At 40.9% G+C, this 20,431-nt stretch overlaps 1 long non-coding RNA gene across 1 annotated transcript in view; it reads right to left on the bottom strand.

Annotated features, from left to right (window-relative positions):
* LOC138835127 (uncharacterized) overlaps positions 1-4,895 on the bottom strand; it is a 34,680-nt gene extending 29,785 nt beyond the window's left edge. Inside the window, exons 1-2 of the long non-coding RNA XR_011374457.1 lie at positions 4,730-4,895; positions 2,166-2,306 (exon numbers count right to left, since the gene is read on the bottom strand). This is a non-coding gene — a long non-coding RNA (uncharacterized lncRNA). The remainder of the gene's footprint in view (positions 1-2,165; positions 2,307-4,729) is intronic.
* Positions 4,896-20,431: the final 15,536 nt, after the last annotated feature.

Here is a 20,431-nt window from a genome sequence, read left to right as displayed (position 1 = left end):
TTACATATGTTATTTCACTTCACAGACAGATTTTCATGTCACAAAAATCTATCTTTTTAAGCCTACCATACTTATTAAAAAAAGAAAAACTGACATGTTCAATTATACTTTTTAAAGTTCCATACTTTTTAAAAATGATGGCAACAACGGTTTCTGCATTTGAACAAAAATTTCATTTTTTCCATAGAATAAAAGTCTGAGTAGAGAAAAAATACATAAACCTTTCAAAAATTTAGTTCTGCTCCAAGAAGCTTTACATATAAAAGTGGCCATTACAGAGAAAATTTGAAATAATCACCAAAAATAAAAAATAAAGTGAGCTTTTCCAGAACTTTCTCTAACCTTGTGGCAGATCCACCAGGTTGTGCATTGCTGTTTTATGTGTCCCTTCTAGTTAGTCACCATATGCACACCACTTCAGATGTGCTGCTCTCTGCTACAGGTCCTTTATTTACTTATTTCTAATTGACTCTAGCAGGGATGAGGTACACTTGACCCATGGGCCCTATAAGGCCTGAAAAATCATTTGGTACATGACAGGTTATAAATATCCAAATAGCGCTTGGTGGAAAATGGTTCCTTACTCCAGCCTTATAAAGCCATGTTCTTTGACTAAGACTTTGTTTCGGACAGGGTCCTAAATGAATTTGGATGGCAGGAAGTCAAAACACTTTGAGAAACTTGATTCCCTGAATACAGAACTATCTTACTAACAGGAGGCATAAGCAAAATAATAACTACGTTTGTAGAAGGCTTTGCTCTGACTCAGGAGACATGGTAGAATGCACCAGTCCTATGCATTACTTCACACCAGAGAACTTTCCAGAGTTTGGTATCATGTATCATATTAGACTTTTCTTCACATGTCTCATGATAGCCTACTTAGCTGATCATAGAATTAAGAATCTGTTTCAATCTATTTAAGAGACTGAATTCATAATGCTAAATCAAAACCCTAATTATATCCCTACTCTAAAATTAGCTCCTTAGTGTAAAACTTCAAAGTAAAATTTTAAAGAATCCAATATACTCATTTGTTTTGGTTTTGTTTTGTTTTGCTGTGCTGGGGCTTGAGTTAAGGACTGTATGCTTGCTACAAAGGCACTCTACTTGAACCATGCCTCCAGTTCCTTTTGATTATTTACTTGTTTATTTTTTTTCTGGTGTCAGTATTGGTCCTTACACTCAGGACCTTGAGCTTTTACTTACCTTTTTTTGTTGTTGTTTACAGCTGCTGCTGTATTAGGCCTCAGTTCTAATCTGGCTAATTGGAGAGAAAATATTATGGATTTTACTGCCTGGGCTGACTTCAAACTGTGATCCTCAGATCTTAGCCTTCTGAGTAGCTAGTACTACAGATGTGAGCCACTAGAGTCCAGCTATTTTGTTACTTTTGTATACTTGCTTTTGATTAGGCCAGCCTGGACCCCATATTTATGCTTCCCACATAGGTGAAAGGCATGTACCAGGACACTCAGCTTTTCATAAGTTAAGGTGGTGTCTCGCAAAACAGCTATGTTAACTCGTGTGAAACACTGCACTGTGTGCTTCTCATACTTATGGAAAATATTTTTTCCTTTGCAGTGGAATTAGACATTGATACTAGGGCCTTGTATATTCTAAAGAGCTCTCCCAATGCTCTACTGATAAAGTACCTTCCAAGCCCATGGTTAATTTATTATTTATTTATTTTTGTTGTTCATGGGGTTTGAACTCTGGGCCTGGGTGATATCTCTCAGCTCTTCATCTCAAGGCTAGCACTCTACCATTTAAACCATAGCACCACTTCCTGTTTTCTGGTGGTTAATTAGAGATAAGAGTCTCAAGGATTTTCGTGCTTGGGGTTGCCTTTGAACCACGATCCTCATATCTCAGCCTCCTGAGTAGCTAGAATTACAGGCATGAGCCAACAGAACCCAGCTCCACATTTAGTTTTAATTATACAACTGGCCCTGAATCTTGATATAAGGTCATCTCTGAAATACATGAAGATCTTTCAGGTGTCATCTAAAATAATAATGACTTGTTGCCTAAACTATCAAAATGTTCCTAAGATCTGTAATATGGAAAGGTCACAAAGGGTTATGGCTGTTCTGAAAAGTCCTCTGGTTCCCCAACCATCCCAGTTGAGGACTGTACATACATTTCAGCTGAAAACTTCTCACCTGTAAAGTCGGCCTGCCTCTTGGCCTCAAATGGTCCATATTCCCTGTAGGATCTCTGCTCAGCTCTATTAAGTATCACCTCTTTTCTCCAGCTGTCATTCCAGCCTTGTTGCTCCCCTTTTCTAGGAGTCCACTTCTGGCCTGCCAGCAGAAAACCAAAGCAGAGGGCTAAAACACAACATCCATGAAACACTAGGTACAATTCTATAGGTTCCTTAAGATTTCATTTTTCCAAAAACCAGTTGGAATACCACTGGATAAATGGGAATTTCAGGGGAAAAAGTTGCTGATGTTATTTTCTAGAATTTATTCATTTTAATAAAACCTTATTACTATTATGACTTCACTTATGTTTTAGAGAGTATACGATAAACCATATAATTATAGGTATCTTTTTCTTTCTTTTTGTTGTTGCTGTGTTTTGAAATAAGGTCATTACATATGTTTGAGATTAGCCTGGAACTCACAATCATTCTGTATCAAGACTCCTGAGGGTTAAAATCATAGGCATGCACCACACCTGGTTAATTATAGATGACCTCTATTAACACAATTTAATAAACTAACTACATTTCACATTTCAAAAGCAGCTTTATGAAACCATAGTTCTAAACCTCATCCAGGAAAGTAGTACATACTAGTACCTTTGATTGTAGTTTAAAGTACAATATTAGATTGTACTTAACATTGTATTTTAAAAAGATTTTCCTTCCCTTGAATGGGATTTATATATTTGCCATATGTCTCTAGTGTGGGCCTCAACTCAGTTTTCAACTCACTCAAGAAGGTATCTTTTTTTGTCCATTTGAGAATCCAGCATCCAGGTGAAACAAGGACAAAGTGCTAACCCTCTTTTGTCTTTTCTCTTCTGCTGCTTTAGAATATGCAATCAAATCCTGTATTTTAAGCCATCTAATAAGTTAGTAACTAAATTTTGAACTTTGTCATTTCTTAAACTGTCTTCCAAAACTGTCTTTTTCCCCTTAGATTTAGAAGGGTCCTCAAATATTATTTATAGCTTTTGCTATACTTCTTTGATTTTCCTTAGGAGTAATTACACCACGCTGATAGTACATATAGAAAAATATTAAAATTTATTCAAATAATGGATGTACATCTCATTAAATTCCTCTCATGTATCCACAATAAAAATACAGGCATAGAGCTGGGAATGTGGCTTAGTGGTTGCCTACCATGCAAGATGCCCTGTACCACATAAACAGAACAAGGCAGAAGTGGCACTGTGGCTCAGTGGTAGAACACTACTCTTGAGCAAAAGCAGTTCAGAGACAGTGCCCAGATCCTGAGTTCAAGCCCCAGGACTGGCAAAAATTACAAAATTTAAAAATACAGGGATTTTTTTCAGTTTTCTCATTATTATTTCCTAACTAAACTTTATACTCTAACACAAATAAGTAAGTACTATCAAGTCTTAAAATAAAAATCCTGTTTGTACATCACGAAGATAAAATTATGTAATTACCTTGAATACAAAATGTTTTTGAGTGTCAAATATTGCACAAGGGATTTAAGTTCACTCTATGGCTCTAATATCCTATAATATCAATAACTATTTAAATCTAACTTACATCACTTTATGATATTTTCATAGAGGATTATACTTCTACTGTAGAAACAAATCAGATCAACCAAAATAGAAGGGGTAGTTGAAATCAGGGGGAAAATGTCACTAAGTTGTTAATAAGTTGAGCCAGGCACTGGTGGGTCACACCTGAAACCCAAGCTACTCAGAAGGTCAAGAGCTGAGGATCGTGGTTCAAAGCCAGCCTGGCAGAAAATCCATGAGGCTCTTATCTCCAATTGAGCACCAGAAAAACTGAAATTAGCACTGTGGTTCAAAGCGGTAGAGTGCTAGGCTTGAACAGAAGATCTGAGGGACAAAATCCAGACCCAGAGCTCAAGCTCCACAACAACAAAACAAAACAAAACAAAACAACAAAAAAACAAGTTGAAGGTGAGTACTGGTGGCTTATTCCTGTAGTCCTAGCTACTTGTAAGAATGGAATTTGAGGATCAGAGTTCGAAGCCAACTTAGGCACAAAAGTTATGTGATCTCTAAGAAAGCCAGAAGTGGAGCTGTGGCTTCAAGTGGTACAGCACTAACCATAAGCAAAAGAAAAAGCTAAGGGACAGAGCCCAGGCCTTAAGTTCAATTCCTAGAATTAGCACCTACATAAATAAAGTTAGCAAAGTGAAAAATTAAAAGATTTGCTTTAGATTTTCTATTTGCAACCCATAAGTATTTGTGTTTTACCATTATAGTATCTCCATTCAACTACAGAATTACTTCATTGATTATTCTACCTTCTTTCTGCTATCTCATTTTTAACTATATCAATTAAACTTGCTTTATAGTAAAGTCATTTCCATCATTTCTGTATGTAAATTGAAGTGTTGAATAGAATTGGCTACTTACTAGGATATTTACCAATATCCTGCAAATACTACATTCTCCCTCTAAATCTCCAAAGACCAAAGCTAATAGTGACAGACATTTTCCCCCCAAATCAGTTGTAAGAGGTCAAAACTGCAATTGAACCCACCTTGCTTTTCCACACTAGAACAGCAGCTTGCATTTCACCAGCCCTTTCCAATAAAAGGCTTGCATTAGCATTTGATCACTGATCTAAACACAAGCTTAGAAAAGGAAAAGAATACAGTAAAATTTCCAGCAAGAGTTCCCATAAAATAGTTGCATTTTGGCTCAAAGGGTTTCTAGGCTCTGAAGAAAGCTGAGAAAAGCGAGCTGAAACAGTCTCTGATGGTTCGAGAATATACTGAGCAAAGGGCCTCTCATAGGTTTCTGTACAGCTTTGGATAGTTTAGTACATTAAAACTTCCAATTCTACGGGGCAAGCATCTAATTCCCACATTCTGGAGGATTAATGTTTCTGGTGTATGTCAAAAAGTGTATTCCCAAATGCTTGACATTTCTCTATGCTAAGCATTCACTCAATCTTCAGACTAAATTTAAAATGTTTCATTTTGCCTAACATCAACTTATCTGACAGTTTCTGTTTGTCTCAGACATATACTAGTTGTTGCAAATAAAGGAAACCATAGGATCTATGTTTCTTTGGGCCTGGCTTACTTCACTTAATATGAGTTTTGCCAAGCATTTCTATTTCCTAACTAATGGGGCAATGTCATTGTTTCTGATGGAGGCATATACTTCCATTGTGTATACATACCACATTTTCTTGATCCATTCATCTATTGAGGGGCATCTGGATTGGAACCCCAAGATAAGGATTCAAATGTTTCTTCTTTTCTTTTTTATTATGAGAATACCGTACAGAGGAATTACAATAACATGGGCAAGATAACGAGTACATTTCTTATCAAGCATTGTAGCCTCCTCTTTGTTTCCACTTCCCATCCCTTTCCGTACTCCCCCCTCTCCCCACCCGACACTCCCCCCACCCCTCACCAAAGTTGTAAAGTTCGTTTTTTGACATAACGATTTGTACATCTCATTATTGCAATGAGTCTACCTGTATCCTTAGTTTAACGATTTGTTTTTTCCCTTCCCCTCCACAAATTATACCAACATCAAATACAGTGAAAGCATGGGTTATACAGACAAGGGACTCATATCTAAAATATACCTAGAACTTAAAAAATTAAATCCCCCAAAACCAAATCTTCAAAGAAACAACTGCCCAATAAATAAGTGGGCTAACGACTTAAAGAGAAACTTCTCTGAAGAGGAAAGGATAGTCAATAGATACATGAAGAAACGTTTTTTTTTCTCTCCTGCGGTTGTTTCGAACATATTTATAAGATGATTTCTTTGTTGCTTTTTATGTCCCTCCCCTATGGTATAATCCCTGATTTCACTGTATTTGATGTTGGTATTGAGAGGTTAAAGTTTTGAGGCAGTGACCACTTGTTGCTTGTTTGTAGCAAAGCAACAAATGGGGCTAAACTGCACTGTTGTGTGCCTTTATAAGACCTGAAAATCCTTAGCTCAGGGCTCTCCTCCTGGGCTCTGCTGTGTCGGAGTGGAAGACAAGGCCCAAGCTGCAGCCTGTGTAAATAAAACAGCTGTAGAATCTGACTCTCGGTGAGAGGTCTATTAGGGATCTAGTAGCCGTGGCAAAAACAGGAAAGGAAGGACAGAAAACATGAAATTGAGCATGAAAAGAGAGACTGGGTAAAGGAAAAGAGGCCAGACTTGTTGGAATCGCCACTATCACATGCTGAGCATATATGGTTCACAGAGGGCAGCAGTTTCATTCGAGATGGAAAAAGATACGCAGGCGCAGCAATCATCACGGACACTGAGATAGTGTGGGCAGAAGCACTCCCCCAGGGAATGTCTGCACAAAGAGCAGAGCTAGTGGCACTAACAAAAGCCCTACAAATGGGAAAATGGAAGAGACTAAACATTTACACAGACAGTCGGTATGCTTTTGCCAACGTGCATGGCCATGGAGCCATTTCCCAAGAGAGGGGGCTGCTGACAGCTGAGGGAAAATATATTAAAAACAAACAAGAAATTTTAAGCCTCGGCCAGATGGGAAACAGCAAATATTGCCATTATGCACTGCCCTGGCTATCAAAAGGGAACTGATTCTATAACCAAAGGAAATAACTTGGCCGATCAGGCAGCTAAGGAGTTGGCCCTCCAGCCCAGAGCTGACTCTAGTAGACCCAGGGCCACGAGCTTTGCCTCCTGAGCCTCAGTACCCCCAAGAAGACTTGCAGTGGATAAAGAAAATTCCCATGGCCTATAAACCTCTGGACAGAGAAGGAAAACTGGTGAGGGGAAAGTTATCTTGCTAAAAAGATTGGGGAAGGGTATTCTAAAGAGAATCCATTGCGTCCCTCACATGGGAACACGAAGACTGCAGGACATGCTCCAACACTCCAAAGTAAAAATCAACTCATCGAGGACATTGTTAAAAATTGTGAAGCCTCATAGCTAGCAAGATCAATAGAAAACCCACGGATTGGGAGAAGATCTTTACTAGCCATACAACTGACAAGGGTCTCATATCTAAAATATACTTGGAACTCAAAAAATTAAACCCCCCAACAACAAATCCTCAAAGAAACAACTGCCCAATAAATAAGTGGGCGAAAGATTTAAAGAGAAACTTCTCTGAAGAAGAAAGAAGGATGGCCAATAGACACATGAAGAAATGTTCAACATCCCTAGCCATAAAAGAAATGCAAATCAAAACAACATGGAGATATCACCTCACTCCAGTTAGAACGGAAAAAATCAAGAACTCTAACAACAACAGATGCTGGAGGGGATGTGTACAGAAAGGAACTTTACTTCATTGTTGGTGGGAATGTAAACTTGTTCAACCACTTTGGAAAGCAGTCTGGAGGTTCCTCAAAAGACTTCACATAGAACTCCCCTATGACCCAGCAATCCCACTTTTGGGCATTTACCCAAATGTATACAAACAAGACCACACTAAAGCTACCAGCACAACTATGTTTATTGCAGCATTATTTACCATAGCTAAGATATGCAACCTACCCTGATGCCCCTCAGTAGATGATTGGATCAAGAAAATGTGGTATATATACACAATGGAATTCTATGCCTCCATCAGAAAGAATGACATTGCCCCATTTGTTAGAAAATGGAAAAACTTGGAAAAAATTATATTAAGTGAAGTAAGCAAGGCCCAAGAAACATAGGTCCCATGGTTTCCCTTATTTGTAATATCTAGTATATGTATGAGTCAAGCAGAAAAGGTCAGATAATGTAATGTCAGGAAAATGAAACCTTAGATGTGTATTTTAATGTTTTTTTCTTCCATGCATGTGTTTCTAACGCATTTATAAGATTATCTCTTTGTTGCTTTGTATGTCCCTCCCCCACAGTATAACCCCTGCTTTCACTATATTTGATGTCAGTATAACTTGTGGAGGAGATGGGGAAAAACCATTTGTTTAAGGATACAGGTGGACCTGTTGCAACAATGAGAAGTACAAGTTGTCATGTCCAAAACGAGCTTTACAACGTCGGTGTGTGGGGGGGGAAGGAATAGGATTGGGATGGGGGGGAGGGGGGAGGCTGGGAAGGGATGTGAAGGGTAAACAAAGGAGGAGGCTGCAATTTTTGGTAAGATATGTATGAATTATCCTGCCCATGTAATTGTAACTCCTCTGTACAGTATGTTCACAAATAAAATAAAATTAAATTTAAAAAAATTTGTGAAGCCTGTCAGCTCACCAATGCCCCCAATCAACTGGTTACAAAAGGAGCTTGCCTCCGTGGAGATAGGCCAGGTGTGTATTGGGAAGTAGACTTCACAGAAATTAAAACTGGAAAATTTGGATATAAATATTTGCTAGTTTTTGTAGACACTTTTTCAGGATGGGTTGAAGCCTACCCAACAAACATGAGACTGTGAAAATCATGGCTAAGAAGATCCTGGAAGAAATCCTACCCAGGTATGTCTTCCCATCCACTGTTGGGACAGATAATGGATGGGCCTTCGTCTCAAAAGTAAGTCAGGGAATAGCCACAGCACCTGGGATGGATTGGAATTTGCACTGTGCTTATAGACCCCAGAGTTCAGTGCAGGTAGCAAGAATGAATCAGAAAGGAGACCTTAAATAAATTGGCCTTGGAGACTGGCGCAGATTGGGTATCACTCCTTCCTTTTGCCCCTGTTTAGAATAAGAACTTCACCCTATCGGTTTGGCTTTACTCCTTTTGAAATTATGCATGGACCCCCTCCACCCATTATCCCTAGTCTTCAGACTGAATTGCTTGCTGATTTGGATGATACTGAATTTCTGTGTAAGCTTGACTATTTACAGCTGTTGCATAAGAGTATGTGGCCCCAGCTTAGAGCATTATGATTCTGCTTCTATTCCTACCCCCCATTTGTTTAAACCAGGGGACTGGGTGTTTGTTCGAAGGCACAACTTGAGATCTCTGGAACCACGGTGGAAGGGACCTTACATGGTGCTACTGACTACTCCTCCTGCCCTTGCTGCTTGGATCCACTGCTCCCATCCCATGCCAGACCAGCTGAACCCTTTGCCCTGGATGACCGTGGGGAAACATGGGAAGTCTGCAAGCATCCTACCCAACCACTCCGCATACACCTCAAGAAAAGAAAAATAAACTGGTTGTTATTGATATTATTGTTTAATATTATGGCTAAGGTCAGAGAGGGACTATACCCGTTCAAGTTCGTGAGGTATTGGAAATTAGTTTTGGCCCAGAGCTACAAGATTGTGTCTCAGGAGTATAAGTCAATGGGGGGGAATGAAGGGTTAAAATTTGGAGGCAGTGACCACTTGTTGCTTGTTTGTAGCAGAGCAATAGGTGGTGATAAACCACCTGGGTGTGTACCTTTATAAGACCTGCACATCCTTAGCTCAGTGCTCTCCTCCTGAGCGCCACTGTGTCAGAGTGTAAGATGAGGCCCAAGCTGCAGCCTGTTTAAATAAAACAGCTGTAGAGTTCTTCTTGGTGGGGGTCCTGTGACCTTGGCATAACATGTATAATTTTAAAGGGGAAGGAAAAAAACAAATCGTTTAAATAGGGATACAGGTGGACCCATTGCAACAATGAGATTTACAATACATTATGTTGAAAAATGTACTTTACAACTTTGGCAGGGGTGGGGGTGGGGTGGAAAGGGGAAAGGACGGGAATGGGAAACAATGGAGGAGGCAACAAGGCTTCATAAGAAATGTACTCATTATCTTGCTCATGTAATTGTAACCCCTCTGTATGGTTTTTTCACAATAAAATAAATAAATAAAATATTTAAGTAGAGAAAATCACAGACCTTCATAACAGGGCTTACAGAAATTTGTGTAGAACTTTAACACTCATTACAGATAAATTTAGTACAGTAACTACATAAATGGAAATTAATGAGGTGCTTTCTTCTATTATGCACCTTGAAAAAAACTACAATGTTATTCTACGTATAAAATTACCTCAAGATTTGTAAATATATATCTCAAAAGCCAGATTGCCTAGACTCTAAATGAACAGAATAGTTGGTAGTGCACTGTCAGGCAGGAAGTGGACTGCATCCCAGATTATATCACTTACGTTTTGAAAAAAGAAAAAGCACTGTGCATTTATGTAATTAAATTTGTGTATATAAATTCACAGTGCTGACGTCAGGAAAAATAAAGGGTGTTCATTCAATGTCATACATGTTTAAAATTTCCACCACAGGGTAGGACTATAGTTCATTGATAATGTCCTTTGGCCTGGCTTGCTTGAGGCCCCAAGTTTGATCCTCAATACTATAAGAAAAAAATGACAAAAATTTATTTTAAAATTGAAAACTGTGAAAAGTCAGCTTATTAGCAATACTAGCTGCAGTGTCACACTCTTCTAAAGGACACAACATTTTCATTTGTTTAAAAAAATGAAGCTAGACATGAAGTCATGATGGCATGCACTTCTAATCTCAGCTTTGTAGGAAGCATAGGGAGACAGCTATATCTAAAAATTAGTGAGGCCATCAGTTCAAACTATTACAGCAAAAACTACGTAGATCAGTAAATAAATGGAGAATCCTTGCCTCATTTAATTTTATATTTCTCTAATTTGAGAAAAAAAGTAAGGTAAAAGTGCATTATCTCATTTGATTAAGTAAGGTCATACACTTACTGACATACCGAATAGCATTTGGTTTTCAGCATCTTTATTTTACAGACTTTATTTTACAGACTTCTGATTCTCAAGCAACAAATCTTCTCCACACAGATAAAGGTAGAGTCGCGATTTGCACAAGTCAAGGTGCTAGCACTTAAAATTTTCTGACAGGGCATGAACTCACACTTTGTGTGTGTGTCTGCACACATGTATATGTGAGCGTGCACGCATGTCCATGCTCAGGCCTGAGCACTGTCCCTCAAGATTTCTGGCTCAGGGTTGTCACTCCACCACTGAACTGCAGCCCCACCATGGTTAACAGGAGGTAAGAGTCTCCTGAACTTTCCTGCCAGGCTGTCTTTGAACCTTGATTCCGTTTTAGCATCCTGAAGACCTAGGAGAACAGGTGTGAGCTTCTGCTGCCTAGAAAGCAGTGGATGAGTCTTGACCAAGCCAGGAATAGGCAAACAAGCTCTGCTAACGATAACAAGTACACACCTAAGATCACTACTCAGAACATTGACAACTACACACCTAACTGCAGTACTCAGAACAGTGACAACTGCACACCTAATCTCAATACTCAGAACAGTGACAACCACACTCAAAACTACAATACTCAGAAAACTGAATACAGAACACCAAACCTCAATACTCAGAACAGTGAAAACTACACACATAAGCTCAGTACTCACAACATTGACAACTGCACACCTAAATTCAACATTCAGAAAAGTGACAACTACAAATCTAATCTCAGTAATCAGAACAGTGACAACTGTACAGCTAACATCAATAATTAGAACAGTCAAAACAGTGACAAATGCACACCTAATCTCACTACTCAGTAAAGTGACAACCACACACCTAACCTCAATACTCAGAACAGTGATGACAGCACACCTAACCCCAACACTCAGAACAGTGACAACTACACACCTAACCTCAACACTCAACAGTGACAATTGTACACCTATTCTCAACTCAGAACAGACACAGCTACACACCTAATCTCAATACTCAGAAAAGTGATAATTTCACAACTAACCCCAGTACTCAGAACAGTGAAAAATACACACCCAACCTCAATACTCAGAACAGTGAAAACTACATAGCTAAACTCAATACTCAGAATCGTGACAACCACACTACTAACTTCAATACTCAGAACACTGACAACAGCACACCAAACCTCAATACTCAGATGTGACAAATATACACATGAACTCACTACTCAAAACAGTGGCAATTACACACCTCATTTCAACACTAAAAACAGTGACAACCAAACACATAACCTCAGTACTCAGAACAGTGACACCTGCACACCTAACATCAATACTCAGAACAGTCAAAACTGTAACAAATGCACATCTAATCTCAATACTCAGACTAGTGACAACTGCACACCTAACTTGAATACTCAGAACAGTGACAACAGAACATCTAAACTCAACACTCAGAATGGTAACAACTACACATCTAACCTCAACACTCAGAGCAGTGACAACTACACTCCTAACCCCAGTACTCTGAACAGTGACAACCACACACCTAACATCAATACTCAGAACAATGACAATAGCACACCTAACCTCAGTACTCAGATCAGTAACAACTGCATATCTCAAACACTCAGAAAAGTGACATCCACACACCTAACTTAAAAACTCAGAACAGTGACAACTGCACACCTAACATCAATATCAGAACAGTCAGAACAATGACAACTGCACACCTAACCTCACTACTCAGAACAGTGACAGCTATATACCTAACCTCAGCACTCAGAACTGTGACAACCACACACCTAACTTAAATACACACAAAAGCAACAACTGTACATCTAACTTCAGTCATCAGAATAGTGACAACTACATACCTAAACTCAATACTCAGAACAGTGACAAATACACACCTAACCTCAGTTTTCTGAACAGTGACAACTACCACATAACCTCAGTACTCAGAACAGTGACAACCGCACACCTAACCTCGACTCAGACCAGAGATAACTACCCACCTAATCTCAGTCAGAACAGTAACAACTACACACTTAACCTCAACACTCAGAATAGTGACAACTACACATTTAACCTCAGTACTCAGAACAGTGACAACTACACACCTAACTTCATTTCTCAGAAAAGTGACAACCACATACCTAACCTCAATACTCAGAACAGTTACAATTGCACATCTAACCTCAACACCTAGAACAGTGACAACCACACAACTAACCTCAACAATCAGAAGAGTGACAACCACACACCTCACCTCATGACAACCACTCGCCTCACTCAGCACTCAGGGAAGAAGTGGGAGGCAGGTGCAGATGCCTCAGGCCAGGGCGGGTCAGGTGGAAGTGTTTTCTGAGGTGCCCTTCCTCTTCCTGCACCAGGCCATGGTCTGATGAGGCAGGAGACATCTAGAAGCTTGGAGGTGCCAGGGTTAGGAACGCCTGTCTTAGAGCAGTCAGGGGTGATTCAGGAATGCAAGTGCAGCCAGGCCAGCGCCAGTTAGAGAAAGGCAACCCCACCCCCCGTCCTCTGGGGCCCCCCACCGGCCACCCCCTTCCCTTCATGCTGGTAGCACCAGCCCGCTCCAGACTTGCTTGCTGGCTTGGTGGCACCCCAGGACCACCTGGGGCGCCAGCCAGGCTCCCCGTTTCATAGGCTCCCACCTTCCTGGCCAAGAGCACTCTTGGCACATGAAATGCCTCCAGGGCGCTCACCCTCGCTGCACACAGTGCCTTGGTCTCATGCCGAGGATCTAGGCAGGTGGCCTGGTTGTCCTGCACCCGGTGCCCTTCCTCTCCTCTCCTACCCATGTACCTGGTGGCTGAGGGCCTGGGCTGTCCTGCCAAGGCTCACCGGGCACCGGGAGGCTCTTGAGCTCCTTCTGAGACTCCCTGGGGCTGCCGCCAGCGTTCGGCCTGGGAACCTAAGTTCCTGCGTAGCTCCACTGGAGCTGCAGCCACCATGGCGGTCTTGTCTTGCTTGCCGCTATGCAGCTGCTGCTGCTGGCGAGAGCGATTGGCATCGCACAGGATGTGGAACTGGTCCTACTCACCTTCCAGCAGCTGGTAGAAGCGGTTGGCCACGACCCAGCAAAAGCTCTCCTGCATAGAATCACTGGTGGTTGTCACAGGGCACCAGAGCACCCTTATCCAGCTTTGGTCACTGCAGGTCTAGGCGGGCAGCCCACACAAGCAATGCTCAGCACATCCTGTGGCAAGGACCCATTCCGCCTGCCTCCTCCCTCTCTGCTGGGCCCTGTCCAGTCCCTCCAAGCACCTGCCCCTGCCACTGCTGCTACCGTTGCCTACCCAAACGCAGTGAGACAGCCAATCAGCACCCAGAGACATTCCCCTTTCCCAACCGGCGAGCCAGAGAGCCCAATCACAGGCCGGTGGCTGTTACTTCACTTGACCTCTGCACCCCACTCCCGGCCCATTCCGGAGAGATGGGGCCAGAGGTGAAACCACAACAGATGGACTCAGGTGACTTGCACTGCCAACCAGGGGGTCAGTCTTGGCTATCCTGTAACCGCATGGAATTGGGGTACTTTCCATGTCTGCCACACTTCTGTTAAGGTTACACATTAACATAGCCATTCAACAGCCATGTACTTAGCATTTAGTGTGTTGTTGAAGAAGCACCAGCTGCTTCTTGTTATGGACCTTAGACCTTAGTCTGCATACTGAGAAAAAAGAAGGAATCCTTTCTAACTTCCAGTCCAAGGTTCTACCTTGAAGACGTGATTCCTAGTGCAAGGAAATAGCCATGAGGACATGACTCCCAGCACAAGTGCAAGGATCTAATCATGAGGTCGTGACTCCCAGTGCAAGGATTTGACCATGAGGATGTGATTCCCAGTGCAAGTGTCTGACCATGAGGATGCGACTTCTAGTGAAAGGGTCTGACCATGAGAATGTGACTCCTAATGCACGAATGTGACCATGAGGATGTGACTCCAAGTGCTAGTGTCTAGCCATGAGGACGTGACTCCTAGTGCAAGGGTCTGAGCATGAGGACATGACTTCTAGTACAAGAATCTGACCATCAAGATGTGATTCCTAGTGCAAGGGTCTTACCATGAGGATGCGTGGGAAAGCTTTCCTTTGGAAATGAAGGTTAAGGTGAAAGGGAAAAGTGATAAGGGGCAGATGAAGACGTCTTGAGGTGGGATGGAGTGCAAACCTTATTAAGCTCAAAGGAAAGCAGTGTGACTGGGACTAGAAGGATTAGACAAAGACCTAATTTTAGTCTTTCTTCCAGGAGCAGTGCCTTAAACACAACCAATTTATATTTGAAAGGACCACTCTAACTGTGCTGTGAAGAAACTAGAGTGGATTACCCAGGGAAGAACTGATGAGGTCACTTGGACTTAGGATGGTAGCAGTGGATATAAGTAAGAGTGACTAGATCAGCAGGACTTGGGACTGTGTTTGGTATGGATGATAAAGCTGATGTGACGATTCTTTTGCTGGCATGAGCATCTGAAATGGGAATGCTTGTCATAACTAAATACAACACTGGGAAGGGACCATGAGTTTCATCTTGGGCATGTTGAGGTTGGTGATTGGATAGTTTTGTTTGTCATTTCAGACATTCAGTTAAGGCCTGGAGCTCAGAACAGATGGGTTTCTTTCAGGAAATCTTTCCCACATACTAGTGGCTGCCCCATCTTACAGACATCACTTTCTCTTACATTTTGGATTTTGTTCAGGTATCAGGTAACTGTGGACCACAGGGGAAACAGGGCCCCTTCCAGCCTCAACCTTCATTAATCTTACATCATTCATTGTAATTCCATTTCTTTGCCAGCAACTGCTGAGGAATAGGTTGCCTTGAATATCTGGCAGAGCAGATTGGAGGGGGAAAATTCAAGGCAAGCTTTTCTTATATGTAAAAAGAAATTGAAGCTGGCTGGGTACAGGTGGTATGCCTAGCATCCTAACTACTGAGAAGACTAATATGTCAGGATCGTGGTTCAAAACCATCCTGGGCAGACAAGTCTGGAAAAAACTCTTCTCTCCAACTAACCCTTCATTGCAACTACACATATGGAGAAAGCCTAGATCCTGAATTTTTTGGTACTTCCAACTTAACCCACTTGGGAACCTCCCTACCTCCCTACTTGTCATTAAATAAGTTCACCAATAAAATAAAGTGGAAAAAAGATAATATGGACAGAAGGTGTGTTTCATTTTTTACTTTTTTTTTGTGGTCATGGGGCTTGAATGCAGGGCCTGCTTGCTGCCCTGAGCTTTTTTCTCTCATGGTTAGTGCTCTACCAGTTTGAGCCATACTGGCACTCCTAGCTTTCTGGTGGTTAATCGGAGATAAGAATCTCATAGACTGGGGTTGGGAAGGTGGCTCAGTGGTAGAGCACTTGCCTTGCATGCATGAGGCCCTGGGTTCAATTCCTCAGCACCACATAAGCAAAAAGACAAAAGCAGGAAGTGGCACTGTGGCTTAAGTGGTAGAGCACTAGCCTTGAGCTGAAGAGCTGAGGGACAGTGCCCAGGCCCAGAGTTCAGGCCCCATGACCGCACCAAAAAAAAAAAAAGAATCTCATATCTCAGCCTTATGATTAGTATTACAGAAGTGAGCCACTGCCTTCTGGTTGGACAAAAGGTTTTTATAAATGCAGTGACATAGTTAGCCTCCCAAAAACTGTATTAACTAAAAGAAGCCAGAGGTAAAAGGCCATTTATTGTATGATTCCACTGATATAAAATATGTGTAGAACAGGCAAATCCATAGAGACAGAGTAGATTGGTGCTAACAGGAATTAGGAGCAATGTAATGTTGGAGAATTACTCCTTAATAGGTCTTCTGTAAGGTAATAAAAATACTCCAGAAATAATGCAACAGTAACACAAAATTGTGAATTGCTAAATGTCACTGATTTACACATTTCACATTGTGAAAATAATAATTTTTAACCACAACTTAAGGAGAAAATGTACTTTGTACCCAGATCAAGATTTGAACCCTGTCCTGCCACCCATTAACTCTGTGATTTTGGACACGTATTTCTGGGCCTTGTTTTCTCATCCATAAAATGGAGACATCACAGTCCCTACCTCCAAGGGCTACTTTGAAGTTGGAATGAGATCATTCATATACAGTGATCAGCACAGTGCCATCACATAATAACTCATCATGAGAAGTCTTGTTATTAAATGTTATTCGTGTCATTCATCATCGATCACATAATTTTCAGTCAGACTTAATAGCAGATAGAGTCATCTTAAATTTTCTTAAGATTTGTTTTTGTTTCTGTTTTGGGGCTTGATCATAGAGCCCGAGTGTTGTCGCTGGACCTCTTTGTGCTCAAGATTAGTGTTCTACCACTTGAGACACAACTCTATTCCCAGTTTTTGAGTGTCTAATTGGAGATAAAAATCTCATGGGGACTTTTCTGCCCATCCAGCGTCAAATCTCAATCCTCAGACGTCAGCCTCATGAGTAGCTAAGATTAGAGGTGTGAGCCACCAGCACCCAAATTCTGAAGTTTTCTTTTTTGAATTGTGCTGATACTGGGTCTTGAATTCAGGTCCTCTCATTCTTGCTTTGCTTTTTTTTGTGAAGTTTGACATTCTACCACTTGAACCACAGCTCTACTTTTGGCTTTTTCCTGGTTAATTAAATATAATAGTGTCACGATTTTCTACAGAGGCTGGCTTCTAACCTTGATCTCCGATCTCAGCCTCCTAAGTAGCTAGGACCACAGGTGTGAACACAGGTGTGAACTACCAGAAGATTATTTTTTTGGTCTGTTCTTTTTTGGTTGTGGGAATTGAACCCAGGACACTGTGCTTGCTAGACAATCACTTTGCCACTGAGCTACATCACATCCTGAAGATTCTTTATGCAACAACATTAATACCTGTACAAGAGACCATACTTTGTGAAGAACGGTAGCAAGCCAATGTTGTCTCTGGTACCTTTAAGCTGTCACTATACTACCATAAAACCATCCACTTGAGAGAAGGGGTTATTGTTTTACTATTGGACTTCTGGAATCAGACAACGTCCCCCAGTTATTCCTATTTTCCTTCCAGCAAGGTTAGCATACAAGTTCTTAAGGCTTGTCCTATGAGCATTGAATCTTAATGTCCAAATCACAAAGGACCATAATAACTGTAAGTAAACCAATCCTATTTGCTTCAGAACTAAGAACTGCTTTAAGATGGCTGAAATGGAGATAAGTTGTCTCTTGCTGATATTATCTGGTCACTGGTTTCTGAATTTACTGTAGACCTTATAATAATAGGTCTCACCTATTTTACTGATCATTTTTCTGCTGGGAGATTGCAATCTTAAATACATTCATGAAATACAATCAGACTGCATTAGCATGAGTTATTTACAACACTGTGTTTGATGTGATCAATTTTGCAAACATCAAATAACTCAAGATGTGAAAATGATCTGTAGTAATTATAAATAAATACACACATCCCCATGAAGTAGAAAATATATATATAATATTATATATATCCCAGTGGTTATTACAACCAATGGATACACAGTTAAGGTAAACTGTACACAAAATGTAAAATGCTTTGAGTTTCAAAAGTTTCATTAAATATAATATAAAATTGCCAAGTACCAGTGGCTCATGCCTATAGTCGTAGCTAATCAGGAGGCTGAGATCTAAGGATTGTAGTTCAAAGCCAGCCCATGGCAGAAAGTCTATGAGACTCTCATTTCCAATCAACCACAAAAAAGGCCCCAAGAGGAGCCATGGCTCAAATCTTAAGCTGAAAAGCTTAGAGGCAGTGCCCAAGCCTTACATGAAAGCCTTGGTGCCAAAATCTTCAGATAGACTTAGAATTTAATTCAATTGAGAGTTCAACTCTCAATAGTTACTCCTTGCAATTACATTTTGGTGAAGCCAAGGAAGAGCAGCTTCAAGCGCCTTGAAAGTCACCTTTCTTTCTGTAATTATTTATTCTCTGGATGAATGAATTTCTTGTTTGTGTGTCTTTGCTCAAGGCAAATATTTTTAATGTGTTAAAATTATATAAAGGTCTAGGTGCCTGTGACGTATTCCTGTATCCTAGTTACTCAGGAGGCTGAGATCTGAAGTTTAAGGTTCAAAGCTAGCCCAGGTAGGAATGGCCATGAGATTCTTATCTTCGATTAACCACCAAAAGCCCAAAGTGGAGTTGTGGCTCAAGTGGTAGAGCACTAGTCTTGAGCACAAAATCTCAGGGACAGCACCCAGATCCTGAGTTCAAGCCCCAGGACAGGCAAAAAGAAAAAAAGCATAAAAATTCAACAAATTAATATATGACAAACAAGAGACATCACAGGATCAAGTGGATGTGATACTGTTTATTTTTGCTGGTAATTGCAGCTGAATCTTATACAGTGCCTACTAAGTGCCAGTCATACTTCTGACCTGCTCGTGGAATCCATGTATCTCCTTAATGACATGGATGCCTTCATTTCCCCATGTTCTGTGGCATGAGTGTTCTAAGAAGAAGAGCTAGGTTTGTCAGTCCAGGGAGAGTGTACTGAGTCTTCTCTCCTGACCTGGTGTTTTAGTGATAAGCACTGAGCTAAAAGTTGGGGTTTTAGTAGGGCAAGCTCTTCTTAAAGACCTATTTACAATAATAATGGGAACCAGTGCTCAAGCCTGTAATCCTAGCTACTTAGGAGGCTGAGATCTGAGGATTGCTTGTGCAGACAAGTCCATGAAACTCTTATCTCCAATTAACCAGAAAAAGAAGTATGGCTCAAGTGGTAGAACACTGCCTTGAACAAAAAAGCTAAAGCCTCACAAGCAACCAAAAATAAAAATAGAAATGAAGGAGGAGGAGGAGGAGGAGGAGAAGGAGGGGCAAGAGCAGGAGGAGGAGGAGGAAGGCCTATGTAAGCAAGGAACAAACAATATTGTTAGCTGGAGGTACTGTTTTTCAGAAACACCTTAAAAGCAGACTTCTGTATAGATCCATAATTCTATAATTATATAAAGGAGCTAGTGGGTACAGACAAGATACTTAGATCCTCCAAAATACTGTTTTGCTATCTGAAAACTATACCAGGTCACTGCTAATGCTGGATTGTCTAAGATGCTGAAATATAGCTGCCATTCTACATCTATTTCAAATTTGTGTTCAGAAGTAAGCTAATACCTTTCTCCTCCAAGGATGATTTGTTGACCGGCAGAATTTCAGGCCTACCTTAAGAGCTGCCAAATATGAATTTATACTTTATAACATCCCTAGGAAATTCCAGTGCTCTGTAAAACTTGAGAAGCTTTTAGCTAGAGCAAAAAAATACAAAGTCAGCATTTGGATCTCTCAGAACCATCTTTTGGGAGCCCAATCATCATGTACGGCTGAGATATTTGCATTGGTTATTTTTGTGTAGTTATATCCATGGTATTAGAGATGTTAGTTCATCATGGTTGAGGGTGGGATAGAGTAGAGCAGCCCACATCACGAAGGCCACGATGCAGAGAAAGGAGAGGAAACTGGAGATCCTGTATAACCTCAAAGCCTCCGCGCTGCCCAACTTCCCCTGTAACCTACTTCCTCCAAGCAGTCCTCCCTCCCAAAGTATCCATGGTCTCACAAAACAGCAGCACTAGTTGAGCAGTATGCCTTGAAAATATGAGC

Source organism: Dipodomys merriami, unplaced genomic scaffold, assembly GCF_024711535.1.
Source record: "Dipodomys merriami isolate MVZ:Mamm:240054 unplaced genomic scaffold, mDipMer1.0.p SCAF_23, whole genome shotgun sequence".
NCBI lineage: Eukaryota > Metazoa > Chordata > Mammalia > Rodentia > Heteromyidae > Dipodomys > Dipodomys merriami.
Note: the sequence above shows the minus strand (reverse complement) of the source record. Positions and strands in the feature narration are given on the sequence as shown.